Raw genomic sequence first — 18,512 nt, 5'->3', positions numbered from 1 at the left:
TACATCGCCATTTTCTTTGTCTGACGCTCTTAATCCATTCATTTGCGACGTGGCGCATTTATTGCAGCAAGATTGTAGCCCTTTTTAAGGGAAAGAAACTTCTAATCATGTCCCTTACTTGATTTACTCGGCGGCTATTGCGTAAAAAAGATACGTTAAAGTCGTAATGATAAATAATGTAACGGGAAAAAGTCAATAGCCTACGACACCGGGAGATCCAAGGCGGTCCCCCATCCAAGTACTATCCCGGCCCGACGATGCTTGACTTCCGTGATCGGATGAGAACAGGTGTGTTCATCGTGGTATGGTCGTAGACAAACAAAAAAGAAAGATATCTACGATTTATTAGCTCATTACATCAAAAATGGTTTAAATTTTAAAGGTTATATTTCTTGACTGGATCATCCGAAATAGGTCGTGTTTATGTGCATTTGAAAGCTCATTTCAAGCGCTATCCATTAATTACGACAACCATGCGCTTTAAGATTTCCGGTAAAAAGTTCCAACGAAGGCAATCTAGGGTACTTGCAGACTTAATTTTCATATGACAAAGTTAATTAGCAAATTAACTACATCGCCATTTTCTTTATCTGACGCTCTTAATCCATTCATTTGCGACGTGGCGCATTTATTGCAGCAAGATTGTAGCCCTTTTTAAGGGAAAGAAACTTCTAATCATGTCCCTTACTTGATTTACTCGGCGGCTATTGCGTAAAAAAGATACGTTAAAGTCGTAATGATAAATAATGTAACGTGAAAAAGTCAATAGCCTACGACACCGGGAGATCCCAGGCGGTCCCCCATCCAAGTACTATCCCGGCCCGACGATGCTTAACTTCCGAGATCGGACGGGAACAGGTGTGTTCATCGTGGTATGGTCGTAGACAAACAAACGGGCAGATATCTACGATTTATTAGCACATTACATCAAAAATGGTTTAAATTTTAAAGGTCATATTTCTTGACTGGATCATCCGAAATAGGTCGTGTTTATGTGCATTTGAAAGCTCATTTCAAGCGCTACCCATTAATTACGACAACCATGCGCTTTAAGATTTCCGGTAAAAAGTTCCAACGAAGGCAATCTAGGGTACTTGCAGACTTAATTTTCATATGACAAAGTTAATTAGCAAATTAACTACATCGCCATTTTCTTTGTCTGACGCTCTTAATCCATTCATTTGCGACGTGGCGCATTTATTGCAGCAAGATTGTAGCCCTTTTTAAGGAAAAGAAATTTCTAATCATGTCCTTTACTTGATTTACTCGGCAGCTATTGCGTAAAAAAGATACGTTAAAGTCGTAATGATAAATAATGTAACGTGAAAAAGTCAATAGCCTACGACACCGGGAGATCCCAGGCGGTGCCCCATCCAAGTACTATCCCGGCCCGACGATGCTTAACTTCCGTGATCGGACGAGAACAGGTGTGTTCATCGTGGTATGGTCGTAGAGAAACAAACGGGCAGATATCTACGATTTATTAGCACATTACATCAAAAATGGTTTAAACTTTATAGGTCATATTTCTTGACTGGATCATCCGAAATAGGTCGTGTTTATGTGCATTTGAAAGCTCATTTCAAGCGCTATCAATTAATTACGATAATCATGCGCTTTAAGATTTCCGGTAAAAAGTTCCATCGAAGGCAATCTAGGGTACTTGCAGACTTAATTTTCATATGACAAAGTTAATTAGCAAATTAACTACATCGCCATTTTCTTTGTCTGACGCTCTTAATCCATTCATTTGCGACGTGGCGCATTTATTGCAGCAAGATTGTAGCCCTTTTTAAGGGAAAGAAACTTCTAATCATGTCCCTTACTTGATTTACTCGGCGGCTATTGCGTAAAAAAGATACGTTAAAGTCGTAATGATAAATAATGTAACGCGATAAAGTCAATAGCCTACGACACCGGGAGTTCCCAGGCGGTCCCCCATCCAAGTACCATCCCGGCCTGTCGATGCTTAACTTCCGTGATCGGACGAGAACAGGTGTGTTCATCGTGGTATGGTCGTAGACAAACATACGGGTAGATATCTACGATTTATTAGCACATTACATCGAAAATGGTTCGAACTTTAAAGATCATAATTCTTGACTGGGTGATCGGAAATAGTTCGTGTTTATGTGCACTTGAAAGCTCATTTCAAGCGCTATCTATTAATTACGACAACCATTCGCTTTAAGATTTCCGATAAAAAGTTCCAAAGAAGGCAATCTAGGGTACTTTCAGACTTAATTTTCATATGACAAAGTTAATTAGCAAATTAACTACATCGCCATTTTCTTTGTCTGACGCTCGTAATCCATTCATTTGCGACGTGGCGCATTTATTGCAGCCAGATCGTAGCCGTTTTGAAGGGAAAGAAACTTCTAATCAAGTCCCTTACTTGATTTACTCAGCGGCTATTGCGTAAAAAAGATACGTCACAGTCGTAATGATAAATAATGTAACGTGAAAAAGTCAATAGCCTACGACACCGGGAGATCCCAGGCGGTCCCCCATCCAAGTACTATCCCGGCCCGACGATGCTTAACTTCCGTGATTGGACGAGAACAGGTGTGTTCATCGTGGTATGGTCGTAGACAAACAAACGGGCAGATTTCTACGATTTATTAGCACATTACATCAAAAATGGTTTAAATTTTAAAGGTCATATTTCTTGACTGGATCATCCGAAATAGGTCGTGTTTATGTGCATTTGAAAGCTCATTTCAAGCGCTATCCATTAATTACGACAACCATGCGCTTTAAGATTTCCGGTAAAAAGTTCCAACGAAGGCAATCTAGGGTACTTGCAGACTTAATTTTCATATGACAAAGTTAATTAGCAAATTAACTACATCGCCATTTTCTTTATCTGACGCTCTTAATCCATTCATTTGCGACGTGGCGCATTTATTGCAGCAAGATTGTAGCCCTTTTTAAGGGAAAGAAACTTCTAATCATGTCCCTTACTTGATTTACTCGGCGGCTATTGCGTAAAAAAGATACGTTAAAGTCGTAATGATAAATAATGTAACGTGAAAAAGTCAATAGCCTACGACACCGGGAGATCCCAGGCGGTCCCCCATCCAAGTACTATCCCGGCCCGACGATGCTTAACTTCCGAGATCGGACGGGAACAGGTGTGTTCATCGTGGTATGGTCGTAGACAAACAAACGGGCAGATATCTACGATTTATTAGCACATTACATCAAAAATGGTTTAAATTTTAAAGGTCATATTTCTTGACTGGATCATCCGAAATAGGTCGTGTTTATGTGCATTTGAAAGCTCATTTCAAGCGCTATCCATTAATTACGACAACCATGCGCTTTAAGATTTCCGGTAAAAAGTTCCAACGAAGGCAATCTAGGGTACTTGCAGACTTAATTTTCATATGACAAAGTTAATTAGCAAATTAACTACATCGCCATTTTCTTTGTCTGACGCTCTTAATCCATTCATTTGCGACGTGGCGCATTTATTGCAGCAAGATTGTAGCCCTTTTTAAGGAAAAGAAATTTCTAATCATGTCCTTTACTTGATTTACTCGGCAGCTATTGCGTAAAAAAGATACGTTAAAGTCGTAATGATAAATAATGTAACGTGAAAAAGTCAATAGCCTACGACACCGGGAGATCCCAGGCGGTGCCCCATCCAAGTACTATCCCGGCCCGACGATGCTTAACTTCCGTGATCGGACGAGAACAGGTGTGTTCATCGTGGTATGGTCGTAGAGAAACAAACGGGCAGATATCTACGATTTATTAGCACATTACATCAAAAATGGTTTAAACTTTATAGGTCATATTTCTTGACTGGATCATCCGAAATAGGTCGTGTTTATGTGCATTTGAAAGCTCATTTCAAGCGCTATCAATTAATTACGATAATCATGCGCTTTAAGATTTCCGGTAAAAAGTTCCATCGAAGGCAATCTAGGGTACTTGCAGACTTAATTTTCATATGACAAAGTTAATTAGCAAATTAACTACATCGCCATTTTCTTTGTCTGACGCTCTTAATCCATTCATTTGCGACGTGGCGCATTTATTGCAGCAAGATTGTAGCCCTTTTTAAGGGAAAGAAACTTCTAATCATGTCCCTTACTTGATTTACTCGGCGGCTATTGCGTAAAAAAGATACGTTAAAGTCGTAATGATAAATAATGTAACGCGATAAAGTCAATAGCCTACGACACCGGGAGTTCCCAGGCGGTCCCCAATCCAAGTACCATCCCGGCCCGTCGATGCTTAACTTCCGTGATCGGACGAGAACAGGTGTGTTCATCGTGGTATGGTCGTAGACAAACATACGGGTAGATATCTACGATTTATTAGCACATTACATCGAAAATGGTTCGAACTTTAAAGATCATAATTCTTGACTGGGTGATCGGAAATAGTTCGTGTTTATGTGCACTTGAAAGCTCATTTCAAGCGCTATCTATTAATTACGACAACCATTCGCTTTAAGATTTCCGATAAAAAGTTCCAAAGAAGGCAATCTAGGGTACTTTCAGACTTAATTTTCATATGACAAAGTTAATTAGCAAATTAACTACATCGCCATTTTCTTTGTCTGACGCTCGTAATCCATTCATTTGCGACGTGGCGCATTTATTGCAGCAAGATTGTAGCCCTTTTTAAGGGAAAGAAACTTCTAATCATGTCCCTTACTTGATTTACTCGGCGGCTATTGCGTAAAAAAGATACGTTAAAGTCGTAATGATAAATAATGTAACGTGAAAAAGTCAATAGCCTACGACACCGGGAGATCCCAGGCGGTCCCCCATCCAAGTACTATCCCGGCCCGACGATGCTTAACTTCCGAGATCGGACGGGAACAGGTGTGTTCATCGTGGTATGGTCGTAGACAAACAAACGGGCAGATATCTACGATTTATTAGCACATTACATCAAAAATGGTTTAAATTTTAAAGGTCATATTTCTTGACTGGATCATCCGAAATAGGTCGTGTTTATGTGCATTTGAAAGCTCATTTCAAGCGCTATCCATTAATTACGACAACCATGCGCTTTAAGATTTCCGGTAAAAAGTTCCAACGAAGGCAATCTAGGGTACTTGCAGACTTAATTTTCATATGACAAAGTTAATTAGCAAATTAACTACATCGCCATTTTCTTTGTCTGACGCTCTTAATCCATTCATTTGCGACGTGGCGCATTTATTGCAGCAAGATTGTAGCCCTTTTTAAGGAAAAGAAATTTCTAATCATGTCCTTTACTTGATTTACTCGGCAGCTATTGCGTAAAAAAGATACGTTAAAGTCGTAATGATAAATAATGTAACGTGAAAAAGTCAATAGCCTACGACACCGGGAGATCCCAGGCGGTGCCCCATCCAAGTACTATCCCGGCCCGACGATGCTTAACTTCCGTGATCGGACGAGAACAGGTGTGTTCATCGTGGTATGGTCGTAGAGAAACAAACGGGCAGATATCTACGATTTATTAGCACATTACATCAAAAATGGTTTAAACTTTATAGGTCATATTTCTTGACTGGATCATCCGAAATAGGTCGTGTTTATGTGCATTTGAAAGCTCATTTCAAGCGCTATCAATTAATTACGATAATCATGCGCTTTAAGATTTCCGGTAAAAAGTTCCATCGAAGGCAATCTAGGGTACTTGCAGACTTAATTTTCATATGACAAAGTTAATTAGCAAATTAACTACATCGCCATTTTCTTTGTCTGACGCTCTTAATCCATTCATTTGCGACGTGGCGCATTTATTGCAGCAAGATTGTAGCCCTTTTTAAGGGAAAGAAACTTCTAATCATGTCCCTTACTTGATTTACTCGGCGGCTATTGCGTAAAAAAGATACGTTAAAGTCGTAATGATAAATAATGTAACGCGATAAAGTCAATAGCCTACGACACCGGGAGTTCCCAGGCGGTCCCCCATCCAAGTACCATCCCGGCCTGTCGATGCTTAACTTCCGTGATCGGACGAGAACAGGTGTGTTCATCGTGGTATGGTCGTAGACAAACATACGGGTAGATATCTACGATTTATTAGCACATTACATCGAAAATGGTTCGAACTTTAAAGATCATAATTCTTGACTGGGTGATCGGAAATAGTTCGTGTTTATGTGCACTTGAAAGCTCATTTCAAGCGCTATCTATTAATTACGACAACCATTCGCTTTAAGATTTCCGATAAAAAGTTCCAAAGAAGGCAATCTAGGGTACTTTCAGACTTAATTTTCATATGACAAAGTTAATTAGCAAATTAACTACATCGCCATTTTCTTTGTCTGACGCTCGTAATCCATTCATTTGCGACGTGGCGCATTTATTGCAGCCAGATCGTAGCCGTTTTGAAGGGAAAGAAACTTCTAATCAAGTCCCTTACTTGATTTACTCAGCGGCTATTGCGTAAAAAAGATACGTCACAGTCGTAATGATAAATAATGTAACGTGAAAAAGTCAATAGCCTACGACACCGGGAGATCCCAGGCGGTCCCCCATCCAAGTACTATCCCGGCCCGACGATGCTTAACTTCCGTGATTGGACGAGAACAGGTGTGTTCATCGTGGTATGGTCGTAGACAAACAAACGGGCAGATTTCTACGATTTATTAGCACATTACATCAAAAATGGTTTAAATTTTAAAGGTCATATTTCTTGACTGGATCATCCGAAATAGGTCATGTTTATGTGCATTTGAAAGCTCATTTCAAGCGCTATCCATTAATTACGACAACCATGCGCTTTAAGATTTCCGGTAAAAAGTTCCAACGAAGGCAATCTAGGGTACTTGCAGACTTAATTTTCATATGACAAAGTTAATTAGCAAATTAACTACATCGCCATTTTCTTTATCTGACGCTCTTAATCCATTCATTTGCGACGTGGCGCATTTATTGCAGCAAGATTGTAGCCCTTTTTAAGGGAAAGAAACTTCTAATCATGTCCCTTACTTGATTTACTCGGCGGCTATTGCGTAAAAAAGATACGTTAAAGTCGTAATGATAAATAATGTAACGTGAAAAAGTCAATAGCCTACGACACCGGGAGATCCCAGGCGGTCCCCCATCCAAGTACTATCCCGGCCCGACGATGCTTAACTTCCGAGATCGGACGGGAACAGGTGTGTTCATCGTGGTATGGTCGTAGACAAACAAACGGGCAGATATCTACGATTTATTAGCACATTACATCAAAAATGGTTTAAATTTTAAAGGTCATATTTCTTGACTGGATCATCCGAAATAGGTCGTGTTTATGTGCATTTGAAAGCTCATTTCAAGCGCTATCCATTAATTACGACAACCATGCGCTTTAAGATTTCCGGTAAAAAGTTCCAACGAAGGCAATCTAGGGTACTTGCAGACTTAATTTTCATATGACAAAGTTAATTAGCAAATTAACTACATCGCCATTTTCTTTGTCTGACGCTCTTAATCCATTCATTTGCGACGTGGCGCATTTATTGCAGCAAGATTGTAGCCCTTTTTAAGGAAAAGAAATTTCTAATCATGTCCTTTACTTGATTTACTCGGCAGCTATTGCGTAAAAAAGATACGTTAAAGTCGTAATGATAAATAATGTAACGTGAAAAAGTCAATAGCCTACGACACCGGGAGATCCCAGGCGGTGCCCCATCCAAGTACTATCCCGGCCCGACGATGCTTAACTTCCGTGATCGGACGAGAACAGGTGTGTTCATCGTGGTATGGTCGTAGAGAAACAAACGGGCAGATATCTACGATTTATTAGCACATTACATCAAAAATGGTTTAAACTTTATAGGTCATATTTCTTGACTGGATCATCCGAAATAGGTCGTGTTTATGTGCATTTGAAAGCTCATTTCAAGCGCTATCAATTAATTACGATAATCATGCGCTTTAAGATTTCCGGTAAAAAGTTCCATCGAAGGCAATCTAGGGTACTTGCAGACTTAATTTTCATATGACAAAGTTAATTAGCAAATTAACTACATCGCCATTTTCTTTGTCTGACGCTCTTAATCCATTCATTTGCGACGTGGCGCATTTATTGCAGCAAGATTGTAGCCCTTTTTAAGGGAAAGAAACTTCTAATCATGTCCCTTACTTGATTTACTCGGCGGCTATTGCGTAAAAAAGATACGTTAAAGTCGTAATGATAAATAATGTAACGCGATAAAGTCAATAGCCTACGACACCGGGAGTTCCCAGGCGGTCCCCAATCCAAGTACCATCCCGGCCCGTCGATGCTTAACTTCCGTGATCGGACGAGAACAGGTGTGTTCATCGTGGTATGGTCGTAGACAAACATACGGGTAGATATCTACGATTTATTAGCACATTACATCGAAAATGGTTCGAACTTTAAAGATCATAATTCTTGACTGGGTGATCGGAAATAGTTCGTGTTTATGTGCACTTGAAAGCTCATTTCAAGCGCTATCTATTAATTACGACAACCATTCGCTTTAAGATTTCCGATAAAAAGTTCCAAAGAAGGCAATCTAGGGTACTTTCAGACTTAATTTTCATATGACAAAGTTAATTAGCAAATTAACTACATCGCCATTTTCTTTGTCTGACGCTCGTAATCCATTCATTTGCGACGTGGCGCATTTATTGCAGCCAGATCGTAGCCGTTTTGAAGGGAAAGAAACTTCTAATCAAGTCCCTTACTTGATTTACTCAGCGGCTATTGCGTAAAAAAGATACGTCACAGTCGTAATGATAAATAATGTAACGTGAAAAAGTCAATAGCCTACGACACCGGGAGATCCCAGGCGGTCCCCCATCCAAGTACTATCCCGGCCCGACGATGCTTAACTTCCGTGATTGGACGAGAACAGGTGTGTTCATCGTGGTATGGTCGTAGACAAACAAACGGGCAGATTTCTACGATTTATTAGCACATTACATCAAAAATGGTTTAAATTTTAAAGGTCATATTTCTTGACTGGATCATCCGAAATAGGTCGTGTTTATGTGCATTTGAAAGCTCATTTCAAGCGCTATCTATTAATTACGACAACCATGCGCTTTAAGATTTCCGGTAAAAAGTTCCAACGAAGGCAATCTAGGGTACTTGCAGACTTAATTTTCATATGACAAAGTTAATTAGCAAATTAACTACATCGCCATTTTCTTTATCTGACGCTCTTAATCCATTCATTTGTGACGTGGCGCATTTATTGCAGCAAGATTGTAGCCCTTTTTAAGGGAAAGAAACTTCTAATCATGTCCCTTACTTGATTTACTCGGCGGCTATTGCGTAAAAAAGATACGTTAAAGTCGTAATGATAAATAATGTAACGTGAAAAAGTCAATAGCCTACGACACCGGGAGATCCCAGGCGGTCCCCCATCCAAGTACTATCCCGGCCCGACGATGCTTAACTTCCGAGATCGGACGGGAACAGGTGTGTTCATCGTGGTATGGTCGTAGACAAACAAACGGGCAGATATCTACGATTTATTAGCACATTACATCAAAAATGGTTTAAATTTTAAAGGTCATATTTCTTGACTGGATCATCCGAAATAGGTCGTGTTTATGTGCATTTGAAAGCTCATTTCAAGCGCTATCCATTAATTACGACAACCATGCGCTTTAAGATTTCCGGTAAAAAGTTCCAACGAAGGCAATCTAGGGTACTTGCAGACTTAATTTTCATATGACAAAGTTAATTAGCAAATTAACTGCATCGCCATTTTCTTTGTCTGACGCTCTTAATCCATTCATTTGCGACGTGGCGCATTTATTGCAGCAAGATTGTAGCCCTTTTTAAGGAAAAGAAACTTCTAATCATGTCCTTTACTTGATTTACTCGGCAGCTATTGCGTAAAAAAGATACGTTAAAGTCGTAATGATAAATAATGTAACGTGAAAAAGTCAATAGCCTACGACACCGGGAGATCCCAGGCGGTGCCCCATCCAAGTACTATCCCGGCCCGACGATGCTTAACTTCCGTGATCGGACGAGAACAGGTGTGTTCATCGTGGTATGGTCGTAGAGAAACAAACGGGCAGATATCTACGATTTATTAGCACATTACATCAAAAATGGTTTAAACTTTATAGGTCATATTTCTTGACTGGATCATCCGAAATAGGTCGTGTTTATGTGCATTTGAAAGCTCATTTCAAGCGCTATCAATTAATTACGATAATCATGCGCTTTAAGATTTCCGGTAAAAAGTTCCATCGAAGGCAATCTAGGGTACTTGCAGACTTAATTTTCATATGACAAAGTTAATTAGCAAATTAACTACATCGCCATTTTCTTTGTCTGACGCTCTTAATCCATTCATTTGCGACGTGGCGCATTTATTGCAGCAAGATTGTAGCCCTTTTTAAGGGAAAGAAACTTCTAATCATGTCCCTTACTTGATTTACTCGGCGGCTATTGCGTAAAAAAGATACGTTAAAGTCGTAATGATAAATAATGTAACGCGATAAAGTCAATAGCCTACGACACCGGGAGTTCCCAGGCGGTCCCCCATCCAAGTACCATCCCGGCCCGTCGATGCTTAACTTCCGTGATCGGACGAGAACAGGTGTGTTCATCGTGGTATGGTCGTAGACAAACATACGGGTAGATATCTACGATTTATTAGCACATTACATCGAAAATGGTTCGAACTTTAAAGATCATAATTCTTGACTGGGTGATCGGAAATAGTTCGTGTTTATGTGCACTTGAAAGCTCATTTCAAGCGCTATCTATTAATTACGACAACCATTCGCTTTAAGATTTCCGATAAAAAGTTCCAAAGAAGGCAATCTAGGGTACTTTCAGACTTAATTTTCATATGACAAAGTTAATTAGCAAATTAACTACATCGCCATTTTCTTTGTCTGACGCTCGTAATCCATTCATTTGCGACGTGGCGCATTTATTGCAGCCAGATCGTAGCCGTTTTGAAGGGAAAGAAACTTCTAATCAAGTCCCTTACTTGATTTACTCAGCGGCTATTGCGTAAAAAAGATACGTCACAGTCGTAATGATAAATAATGTAACGTGAAAAAGTCAATAGCCTACGACACCGGGAGATCCCAGGCGGTCCCCCATCCAAGTACTATCCCGGCCCGACGATGCTTAACTTCCGTGATTGGACGAGAACAGGTGTGTTCATCGTGGTATGGTCGTAGACAAACAAACGGGCAGATTTCTACGATTTATTAGCACATTACATCAAAAATGGTTTAAATTTTAAAGGTCATATTTCTTGACTGGATCATCCGAAATAGGTCGTGTTTATGTGCATTTGAAAGCTCATTTCAAGCGCTATCCATTAATTACGACAACCATGCGCTTTAAGATTTCCGGTAAAAAGTTCCAACAAAGGCAATCTAGGGTACTTGCAGACTTAATTTTTATATGACAAAGTTAATTAGCAAATTAACTACATCGCCATTTTCTTTGTCTGACGCTCTTAATCCATTCATTTGCGACGTGGCGCATTTATTGCAGCAAGATTGTAGCCCTTTTTAAGGGAAAGAAACTTCTAATCATGTCCCTTACTTGATTTACTCGGCGGCTATTGCGTAAAAAAGATACGTTAAAGTCGTAATGATAAATAATGTAACGCGATAAAGTCGATAGCCTACGACACCGGGAGTTCCCAGGCGGTCCCCCATCCAAGTACCATCCCGGCCCGTCGATGCTTAACTTCCGTGATCGGACGAGAACAGGTGTGTTCATCGTGGTATGGTCGTAGACAAACATACGGGTAGATATCTACGATTTATTAGCACATTACATCGAAAATGGTTCGAACTTTAAAGATCATAATTCTTGACTGGGTGATCGGAAATAGTTCGTGTTTATGTGCACTTGAAAGCTCATTTCAAGCGCTATCCATTAATTACGACAACCATCCGCTTTAAGATTTCCGGTAAAAAGTTCCAAAGAAGGCAATCTAGGGTACTTTCAGACTTAATTTTCATATGACAAAGTTAATTAGCAAATTAACTACATCGCCATTTTCTTTGTCTGACGCTCGTAATCCATTCATTTGCGACGTGGCGCATTTATTGCAGCCAGATCGTAGCCGTTTTGAAGGGAAAGAAACTTCTAATCAAGTCCCTTACTTGATTTACTCAGCGGCTATTGCGTAAAAAAGATACGTCACAGTCGTAATGATAAATAATGTAACGTGAAAAAGTCAATAGCCTACGACACCGGGAGATTCCAGGCGGTCCCCCATCCAAGTACTATCCCGGCCCGACGATGCTTAACTTCCGTGATCGGACGAGAACAGGTGTGTTCATCGTGGTATGGTCGTAGGCAAACATACGGGTAGATATCTACGATTTATTAGCACATTACATCGAAAATGGTTCGAACTTTAAAGATCATAATTCTTGACTGGGTGATCGGAAATAGTTCGTGTTTATGTGCACTTGAAAGCTCATTTCAAGCGCTATCCATTAATTACGACAACCATTCGCTTTAAGATTTCCGGTAAAAAGTTCCAAAGAAGGCAATCTAGGGTACTTTCAGACTTAATTTTCATATGACAAAGTTAATTAGCAAATTAACTACATCGCCATTTTCTTTGTCTGACGCTCGTAATCCATTCATTTGCGACGTGGCGCATTTATTGCAGCCAGATCGTAGCCGTTTTGAAGGGAAAGACACTTCTAATCAAGTCCCTTACTTGATTTACTCAGCGGCTATTGCGTAAAAAAGATACGTCACAGTCGTAATGATAAATAATGTAACGTGAAAAAGTCAATAGCCTACGACACCGGGAGTTCCCAGGCGGTCCCCCATCCAAGTACTATCCCGGCCCGACGATGCTTAACTTCCGTGATCGGACGAGAACAGGTGTGTTCATCGTGGTATGGTCGTAGACAAACAAACGGGCAGATATCTACGATTTATTAGCACATTACATCAAAAATGGTTTAAATTTTAAAGGTCATATTTCTTGACTGGATCATCCGAAATAGGTCGTGTTTATGTGCATTTGAAAGCTCATTTCAAGCGCTATCCATTAATTACGACAACCATGCGCTTTAAGATTTCCGGTAAAAAGTTCCAATGAAGGCAATCTAGGGTACTTGCAGACTTAATTTTCATATGACAAAGTTAATTAGCAAATTAACTACATCGTCATTTTCTTTGTCTGACGCTCTTAATCCATTCATTTGCGACGTGGCGCATTTATTGCAGCAAGATTGTAGCCCTTGTTAAGGGAAAGAAACTTCTAATCATGTCCCTTACTTGATTTACTCGGCGGCTATTGCGTAAAAAAGATACGTTAAAGTCGTAATGATAAATAATGTAACGCGATAAAGTCAATAGCCTACGACACCGGGAGTTCCCAGGCGGTGCCCCATCCAAGTACCATCCCGGCCCGTCGATGCTTAACTTCCGTGATCGGACGAGAACAGGTGTGTTCATCGTGGTATGGTCGTAGACAAACATACTGGTAGTACTATCCCGACCCGGCGATGCTTAACTTCCGTGATCGGACGAGAATAGGTGTGTTCATCATGGTATGGTCGTAGACAAACAAACGGGAAGATATCTACGATTTATTAGCACCTTACATCGAAAATGGTTCAAACTTTAAAGGTCATATTTCTTGACTGGATCATTCGAAATAGGTCGTTTTTATGTGCATTTGACAGCTCTTTTTAAGCGCTATCGATTGTTGACAACAATAATGCGCTTTATGATTTCCGGTAAAAAGTTCCAACGAAGGCAATCTAGGGTACTTTCAGACTTAATTTTCATATGACAAAGTTAATTAGCAAATTAACTACATCGCCATTTTCTTTGTCTGACGCTCGTAATCCATTCATTTGCGACGTGGCGCATTTATTGCAGCCAGATCGTAGCCGTTTTGAAGGGAAAGAAACTTCTAATCAAGTCCCTTACTTGATTTACTCAGCGGCTATTGCGTAAAAAAGATACGTCACAGTCGTAATGATAAATAATGTAACGTGAAAAAGTCAATAGCCTACGACACCGGGAGATTCCAGGCGGTCCCCCATCCAAGTACTATCCCGGCCCGACGATGCTTAACTTCCGTGATCGGACGAGAACAGGTGTGTTCATCGTGGTATGGTCGTAGGCAAACATACGGGTAGATATCTACGATTTATTAGCACATTACATCGAAAATGGTTCGAACTTTAAAGATCATAATTCTTGACTGGGTGATCGGAAATAGTTCGTGTTTATGTGCACTTGAAAGCTCATTTCAAGCGCTATCCATTAATTACGACAACCATTCGCTTTAAGATTTCCGGTAAAAAGTTCCAAAGAAGGCAATCTAGGGTACTTTCAGACTTAATTTTCATATGACAAAGTTAATTAGCAAATTAACTACATCGCCATTTTCTTTGTCTGACGCTCGTAATCCATTCATTTGCGACGTGGCGCATTTATTGCAGCCAGATCGTAGCCGTTTTGAAGGGAAAGACACTTCTAATCAAGTCCCTTACTTGATTTACTCAGCGGCTATTGCGTAAAAAAGATACGTCACAGTCGTAATGATAAATAATGTAACGTGAAAAAGTCAATAGCCTACGACACCGGGAGTTCCCAGGCGGTCCCCCATCCAAGTACTATCCCGGCCCGACGATGCTTAACTTCCGTGATCGGACGAGAACAGGTGTGTTCATCGTGGTATGGTCGTAGACAAACAAACGGGCAGATATCTACGATTTATTAGCACATTACATCAAAAATGGTTTAAATTTTAAAGGTCATATTTCTTGACTGGATCATCCGAAATAGGTCGTGTTTATGTGCATTTGAAAGCTCATTTCAAGCGCTATCCATTAATTACGACAACCATGCGCTTTAAGATTTCCGGTAAAAAGTTCCAATGAAGGCAATCTAGGGTACTTGCAGACTTAATTTTCATATGACAAAGTTAATTAGCAAATTAACTACATCGTCATTTTCTTTGTCTGACGCTCTTAATCCATTCATTTGCGACGTGGCGCATTTATTGCAGCAAGATTGTAGCCCTTGTTAAGGGAAAGAAACTTCTAATCATGTCCCTTACTTGATTTACTCGGCGGCTATTGCGTAAAAAAGATACGTTAAAGTCGTAATGATAAATAATGTAACGCGATAAAGTCAATAGCCTACGACACCGGGAGTTCCCAGGCGGTGCCCCATCCAAGTACCATCCCGGCCCGTCGATGCTTAACTTCCGTGATCGGACGAGAACAGGTGTGTTCATCGTGGTATGGTCGTAGACAAACATACTGGTAGTACTATCCCGACCCGGCGATGCTTAACTTCCGTGATCGGACGAGAATAGGTGTGTTCATCATGGTATGGTCGTAGACAAACAAACGGGAAGATATCTACGATTTATTAGCACCTTACATCGAAAATGGTTCAAACTTTAAAGGTCATATTTCTTGACTGGATCATTCGAAATAGGTCGTTTTTATGTGCATTTGACAGCTCTTTTTAAGCGCTATCGATTGTTGACAACAATAATGCGCTTTATGACTTCCGGTAAAAAGTTCCAACGAAGGCAATCTAGGGTACTTGCAGACTTAATTTTCATATGACAAAGTTAATTAGCAAATTAACTACATCGCCATTTTCTTTGTCTGACGCTCGTAACCATTCATTTGCGACGTGGCGCATTTATTGCAGCAAGATTGTAGCCGTTTTGAAGGGAAAGCAACTTCTAATCACGTCCCTTACTTGATTTACTCAGCGGCTATTGCGTAAAAAGGATACGTCACAGTCGTAATGATAAATAATGTAACGTGAAATAGTCAATAGCCTACCACACCGGGAGTTCCCAGGCGGTGCCCCATCCAAGTACCATCCCGGCCCGTCGATGCTTAACTTCCGTGATCGGACGAGAACAGGTGTGTTCATCGTGGTATGGTCGTAGACAAACATACTGGTAGTACTATCCCGACCCGGCGATGCTTAACTTCCGTGATCGGACGAGAATAGGTGTGTTCATCATGGTATGGTCGTAGACAAACAAACGGGAAGATATCTACGATTTATTAGCACCTTACATCGAAAATGGTTCAAACTTTAAAGGTCATATTTCTTGACTGGATCATTCGAAATAGGTCGTTTTTATGTGCATTTGACAGCTCTTTTTAAGCGCTATCGATTGTTGACAACAATAATGCGCTTTATGATTTCCGGTAAAAAGTTCCAACGAAGGCAATCTAGGGTACTTGCAGACTTAATTTTCATATGACAAAGTTAATTAGCAAATTAACTACATCGCCATTTTCTTTGTCTGACGCTCGTAACCATTCATTTGCGACGTGGCGCATTTATTGCAGCAAGATTGTAGCCGTTTTGAAGGGAAAGCAACTTCTAATCACGTCCCTTACTTGATTTACTCAGCGGCTATTGCGTAAAAAGGATACGTCACAGTCGTAATGATAAATAATGTAACGTGAAATAGTCAATAGCCTACCACACCGGGAGATCCCAGGCGGTCCCCCATCCAGGCACTATCCCGACACGACGATGCCTAACTTCCGTGATCGGACGAGAACAGGTGTGTTCATCGTGGTATGGTCGTAGACAAACAAATGGGCAGAAATCTACGATTTATTAGCACATTACATCGAAAATGGTTCACACTTTAAAGGTCATATTTCTTGACTGGATCATCCGAAATAGGTCGTGTTTATGTGCATTTGAAAGCTCATTTCAAGCGCTATCAATTAATTACGATAATCATGCGCTTTAAGATTTCCGGTAAAAAGTTCCATCGAAGGCAATCTAGGGTACTTGCAGACTTAATTTTCATATGACAAAGTTAAATAGCAAATTAACTACATCGCCATTTTCTTTGTCTGACGCTCTTAATCCATTCATTTGCGACGTGGCGCATTTATTGCAGCAAGATTGTAGCCCTTTTTAAGGGAAAGAAACTTCTAATCATGTCCCTTACTTGATTTACTCGGCGGCTATTGCGTAAAAAAGATACGTTAAAGTCGTAATGATAAATAATGTAACGCGATAAAGTCAATAGCCTACGACACCGGGAGTTCCCAGGCGGTCCCCCATCCAAGTACCATCCCGGCCCGTCGATGCTTAACTTCCGTGATCGGACGAGAACAGGTGTGTTCATCGTGGTATGGTCGTAGACAAACATACGGGTAGATATCTACGATTTATTAGCACATTACATCGAAAATGGTTCGAACTTTAAAGATCATAATTCTTGACTGGGTGATCGGAAATAGTTCGTGTTTATGTGCACTTGAAAGCTCATTTCAAGCGCTATCTATTAATTACGACAACCATTCGCTTTAAGATTTCCGATAAAAAGTTCCAAAGAAGGCAATCTAGGGTACTTTCAGACTTAATTTTCATATGACAAAGTTAATTAGCAAATTAACTACATCGCCATTTTCTTTGTCTGACGCTCGTAATCCATTCATTTGCGACGTGGCGCATTTATTGCAGCCAGATCGTAGCCGTTTTGAAGGGAAAGAAACTTCTAATCAAGTCCCTTACTTGATTTACTCAGCGGCTATTGCGTAAAAAAGATACGTCACAGTCGTAATGATAAATAATGTAACGTGAAAAAGTCAATAGCCTACGACACCGGGAGATCCCAGGCGGTCCCCCATCCAAGTACTATCCCGGCCCGACGATGCTTAACTTCCGTGATTGGACGAGAACAGGTGTGTTCATCGTGGTATGGTCGTAGACAAACAAACGGGCAGATTTCTACGATTTATTAGCACATTACATCAAAAATGGTTTAAATTTTAAAGGTCATATTTCTTGACTGGATCATCCGAAATAGGTCGTGTTTATGTGCATTTGAAAGCTCATTTCAAGCGCTATCCATTAATTACGACAACCATGCGCTTTAAGATTTCCGGTAAAAAGTTCCAACAAAGGCAATCTAGGGTACTTGCAGACTTAATTTTTATATGACAAAGTTAATTAGCAAATTAACTACATCGCCATTTTCTTTGTCTGACGCTCTTAATCCATTCATTTGCGACGTGGCGCATTTATTGCAGCAAGATTGTAGCCCTTTTTAAGGGAAAGAAACTTGTAATCATGTCCCTTACTTGATTTACTCGGCGGCTATTGCGTAAAAAAGATACGTTAAAGTCGTAATGATAAATAATGTAACGCGATAAAGTCGATAGCCTACGACACCGGGAGTTCCCAGGCGGTCCCCCATCCAAGTACCATCCCGGCCCGTCGATGCTTAACTTCCGTGATCGGACGAGAACAGGTGTGTTCATCGTGGTATGGTCGTAGACAAACATACGGGTAGATATCTACGATTTATTAGCACATTACATCGAAAATGGTTCGAACTTTAAAGATCATAATTCTTGACTGGGTGATCGGAAATAGTTCGTGTTTATGTGCACTTGAAAGCTCATTTCAAGCGCTATCCATTAATTACGACAACCATCCGCTTTAAGATTTCCGGTAAAAAGTTCCAAAGAAGGCAATCTAGGGTACTTTCAGACTTAATTTTCATATGACAAAGTTAATTAGCAAATTAACTACATCGCCATTTTCTTTGTCTGACGCTCGTA

At 40.3% G+C, this 18,512-nt stretch overlaps 31 non-coding genes and 1 pseudogene across 31 annotated transcripts; all 32 read right to left on the bottom strand.

Moving 5' to 3' along the window:
* Window positions 1-197: 197 nt before the first annotated feature.
* LOC130617723 (5S ribosomal RNA) lies at window positions 198-316 on the bottom strand. Its single transcript, XR_008978800.1, has one exon. It is a non-coding gene; the product is annotated as a 5S ribosomal RNA (ribosomal RNA).
* A 451-nt stretch (window positions 317-767) lies between these two features.
* Window positions 768-886, bottom strand: LOC130617170 (5S ribosomal RNA). The gene has a single exon (XR_008978248.1). It is a non-coding gene; the product is annotated as a 5S ribosomal RNA (ribosomal RNA).
* Window positions 887-1,336: 450 nt separating this feature from the next.
* LOC130618065 (5S ribosomal RNA) lies at window positions 1,337-1,455 on the bottom strand. Its single transcript, XR_008979141.1, has one exon. It is a non-coding gene; the product is annotated as a 5S ribosomal RNA (ribosomal RNA).
* A 450-nt stretch (window positions 1,456-1,905) lies between these two features.
* LOC130617612 (5S ribosomal RNA) lies at window positions 1,906-2,024 on the bottom strand. Its single transcript, XR_008978690.1, has one exon. It is a non-coding gene; the product is annotated as a 5S ribosomal RNA (ribosomal RNA).
* Window positions 2,025-2,474: 450 nt separating this feature from the next.
* Window positions 2,475-2,593, bottom strand: LOC130617837 (5S ribosomal RNA). Its single transcript, XR_008978913.1, has one exon. It is a non-coding gene; the product is annotated as a 5S ribosomal RNA (ribosomal RNA).
* A 450-nt stretch (window positions 2,594-3,043) lies between these two features.
* On the bottom strand, window positions 3,044-3,162 carry LOC130617169 (5S ribosomal RNA). The gene has a single exon (XR_008978247.1). It is a non-coding gene; the product is annotated as a 5S ribosomal RNA (ribosomal RNA).
* Window positions 3,163-3,612: 450 nt separating this feature from the next.
* Window positions 3,613-3,731, bottom strand: LOC130618064 (5S ribosomal RNA). Its single transcript, XR_008979140.1, has one exon. It is a non-coding gene; the product is annotated as a 5S ribosomal RNA (ribosomal RNA).
* A 450-nt stretch (window positions 3,732-4,181) lies between these two features.
* LOC130617850 (5S ribosomal RNA) lies at window positions 4,182-4,300 on the bottom strand. Its single transcript, XR_008978927.1, has one exon. It is a non-coding gene; the product is annotated as a 5S ribosomal RNA (ribosomal RNA).
* A 450-nt stretch (window positions 4,301-4,750) lies between these two features.
* LOC130617168 (5S ribosomal RNA) lies at window positions 4,751-4,869 on the bottom strand. Its single transcript, XR_008978246.1, has one exon. It is a non-coding gene; the product is annotated as a 5S ribosomal RNA (ribosomal RNA).
* Window positions 4,870-5,319: 450 nt separating this feature from the next.
* On the bottom strand, window positions 5,320-5,438 carry LOC130618063 (5S ribosomal RNA). Its single transcript, XR_008979139.1, has one exon. It is a non-coding gene; the product is annotated as a 5S ribosomal RNA (ribosomal RNA).
* Window positions 5,439-5,888: 450 nt separating this feature from the next.
* Window positions 5,889-6,007, bottom strand: LOC130617611 (5S ribosomal RNA). The gene has a single exon (XR_008978689.1). It is a non-coding gene; the product is annotated as a 5S ribosomal RNA (ribosomal RNA).
* A 450-nt stretch (window positions 6,008-6,457) lies between these two features.
* LOC130617836 (5S ribosomal RNA) lies at window positions 6,458-6,576 on the bottom strand. The gene has a single exon (XR_008978912.1). It is a non-coding gene; the product is annotated as a 5S ribosomal RNA (ribosomal RNA).
* Window positions 6,577-7,026: 450 nt separating this feature from the next.
* Window positions 7,027-7,145, bottom strand: LOC130617167 (5S ribosomal RNA). Its single transcript, XR_008978245.1, has one exon. It is a non-coding gene; the product is annotated as a 5S ribosomal RNA (ribosomal RNA).
* A 450-nt stretch (window positions 7,146-7,595) lies between these two features.
* LOC130618062 (5S ribosomal RNA) lies at window positions 7,596-7,714 on the bottom strand. Its single transcript, XR_008979138.1, has one exon. It is a non-coding gene; the product is annotated as a 5S ribosomal RNA (ribosomal RNA).
* A 450-nt stretch (window positions 7,715-8,164) lies between these two features.
* LOC130617849 (5S ribosomal RNA) lies at window positions 8,165-8,283 on the bottom strand. Its single transcript, XR_008978925.1, has one exon. It is a non-coding gene; the product is annotated as a 5S ribosomal RNA (ribosomal RNA).
* Window positions 8,284-8,733: 450 nt separating this feature from the next.
* Window positions 8,734-8,852, bottom strand: LOC130617835 (5S ribosomal RNA). Its single transcript, XR_008978911.1, has one exon. It is a non-coding gene; the product is annotated as a 5S ribosomal RNA (ribosomal RNA).
* A 450-nt stretch (window positions 8,853-9,302) lies between these two features.
* LOC130617166 (5S ribosomal RNA) lies at window positions 9,303-9,421 on the bottom strand. The gene has a single exon (XR_008978243.1). It is a non-coding gene; the product is annotated as a 5S ribosomal RNA (ribosomal RNA).
* A 450-nt stretch (window positions 9,422-9,871) lies between these two features.
* Window positions 9,872-9,990, bottom strand: LOC130618061 (5S ribosomal RNA). The gene has a single exon (XR_008979137.1). It is a non-coding gene; the product is annotated as a 5S ribosomal RNA (ribosomal RNA).
* A 450-nt stretch (window positions 9,991-10,440) lies between these two features.
* On the bottom strand, window positions 10,441-10,559 carry LOC130616433 (5S ribosomal RNA). The gene has a single exon (XR_008977514.1). It is a non-coding gene; the product is annotated as a 5S ribosomal RNA (ribosomal RNA).
* Window positions 10,560-11,009: 450 nt separating this feature from the next.
* On the bottom strand, window positions 11,010-11,128 carry LOC130617833 (5S ribosomal RNA). Its single transcript, XR_008978910.1, has one exon. It is a non-coding gene; the product is annotated as a 5S ribosomal RNA (ribosomal RNA).
* Window positions 11,129-11,578: 450 nt separating this feature from the next.
* On the bottom strand, window positions 11,579-11,697 carry LOC130616431 (5S ribosomal RNA). The gene has a single exon (XR_008977513.1). It is a non-coding gene; the product is annotated as a 5S ribosomal RNA (ribosomal RNA).
* Window positions 11,698-12,147: 450 nt separating this feature from the next.
* LOC130617278 (5S ribosomal RNA) lies at window positions 12,148-12,266 on the bottom strand. The gene has a single exon (XR_008978356.1). It is a non-coding gene; the product is annotated as a 5S ribosomal RNA (ribosomal RNA).
* Window positions 12,267-12,716: 450 nt separating this feature from the next.
* On the bottom strand, window positions 12,717-12,835 carry LOC130615018 (5S ribosomal RNA). The gene has a single exon (XR_008976108.1). It is a non-coding gene; the product is annotated as a 5S ribosomal RNA (ribosomal RNA).
* A 450-nt stretch (window positions 12,836-13,285) lies between these two features.
* LOC130617147 (5S ribosomal RNA) lies at window positions 13,286-13,404 on the bottom strand. The gene has a single exon (XR_008978225.1). It is a non-coding gene; the product is annotated as a 5S ribosomal RNA (ribosomal RNA).
* A 541-nt stretch (window positions 13,405-13,945) lies between these two features.
* LOC130617277 (5S ribosomal RNA) lies at window positions 13,946-14,064 on the bottom strand. Its single transcript, XR_008978355.1, has one exon. It is a non-coding gene; the product is annotated as a 5S ribosomal RNA (ribosomal RNA).
* Window positions 14,065-14,514: 450 nt separating this feature from the next.
* Window positions 14,515-14,633, bottom strand: LOC130615017 (5S ribosomal RNA). Its single transcript, XR_008976107.1, has one exon. It is a non-coding gene; the product is annotated as a 5S ribosomal RNA (ribosomal RNA).
* Window positions 14,634-15,083: 450 nt separating this feature from the next.
* Window positions 15,084-15,202, bottom strand: LOC130617146 (5S ribosomal RNA). The gene has a single exon (XR_008978224.1). It is a non-coding gene; the product is annotated as a 5S ribosomal RNA (ribosomal RNA).
* A 540-nt stretch (window positions 15,203-15,742) lies between these two features.
* LOC130618020 (5S ribosomal RNA) lies at window positions 15,743-15,861 on the bottom strand. Its single transcript, XR_008979096.1, has one exon. It is a non-coding gene; the product is annotated as a 5S ribosomal RNA (ribosomal RNA).
* Window positions 15,862-16,401: 540 nt separating this feature from the next.
* On the bottom strand, window positions 16,402-16,520 carry LOC130618776 (5S ribosomal RNA; annotated as a pseudogene).
* Window positions 16,521-16,970: 450 nt separating this feature from the next.
* Window positions 16,971-17,089, bottom strand: LOC130616430 (5S ribosomal RNA). The gene has a single exon (XR_008977512.1). It is a non-coding gene; the product is annotated as a 5S ribosomal RNA (ribosomal RNA).
* A 450-nt stretch (window positions 17,090-17,539) lies between these two features.
* LOC130617832 (5S ribosomal RNA) lies at window positions 17,540-17,658 on the bottom strand. The gene has a single exon (XR_008978909.1). It is a non-coding gene; the product is annotated as a 5S ribosomal RNA (ribosomal RNA).
* Window positions 17,659-18,108: 450 nt separating this feature from the next.
* LOC130616429 (5S ribosomal RNA) lies at window positions 18,109-18,227 on the bottom strand. The gene has a single exon (XR_008977511.1). It is a non-coding gene; the product is annotated as a 5S ribosomal RNA (ribosomal RNA).
* Between the last annotated feature and the right edge of the window lie 285 nt (window positions 18,228-18,512).

Source organism: Hydractinia symbiolongicarpus, chromosome 11, assembly GCF_029227915.1.
Source record: "Hydractinia symbiolongicarpus strain clone_291-10 chromosome 11, HSymV2.1, whole genome shotgun sequence".
In the NCBI taxonomy this organism is placed as follows: domain Eukaryota; kingdom Metazoa; phylum Cnidaria; class Hydrozoa; order Anthoathecata; family Hydractiniidae; genus Hydractinia; species Hydractinia symbiolongicarpus.
This window is presented reverse-complemented; position numbering and strand designations above follow the sequence as displayed.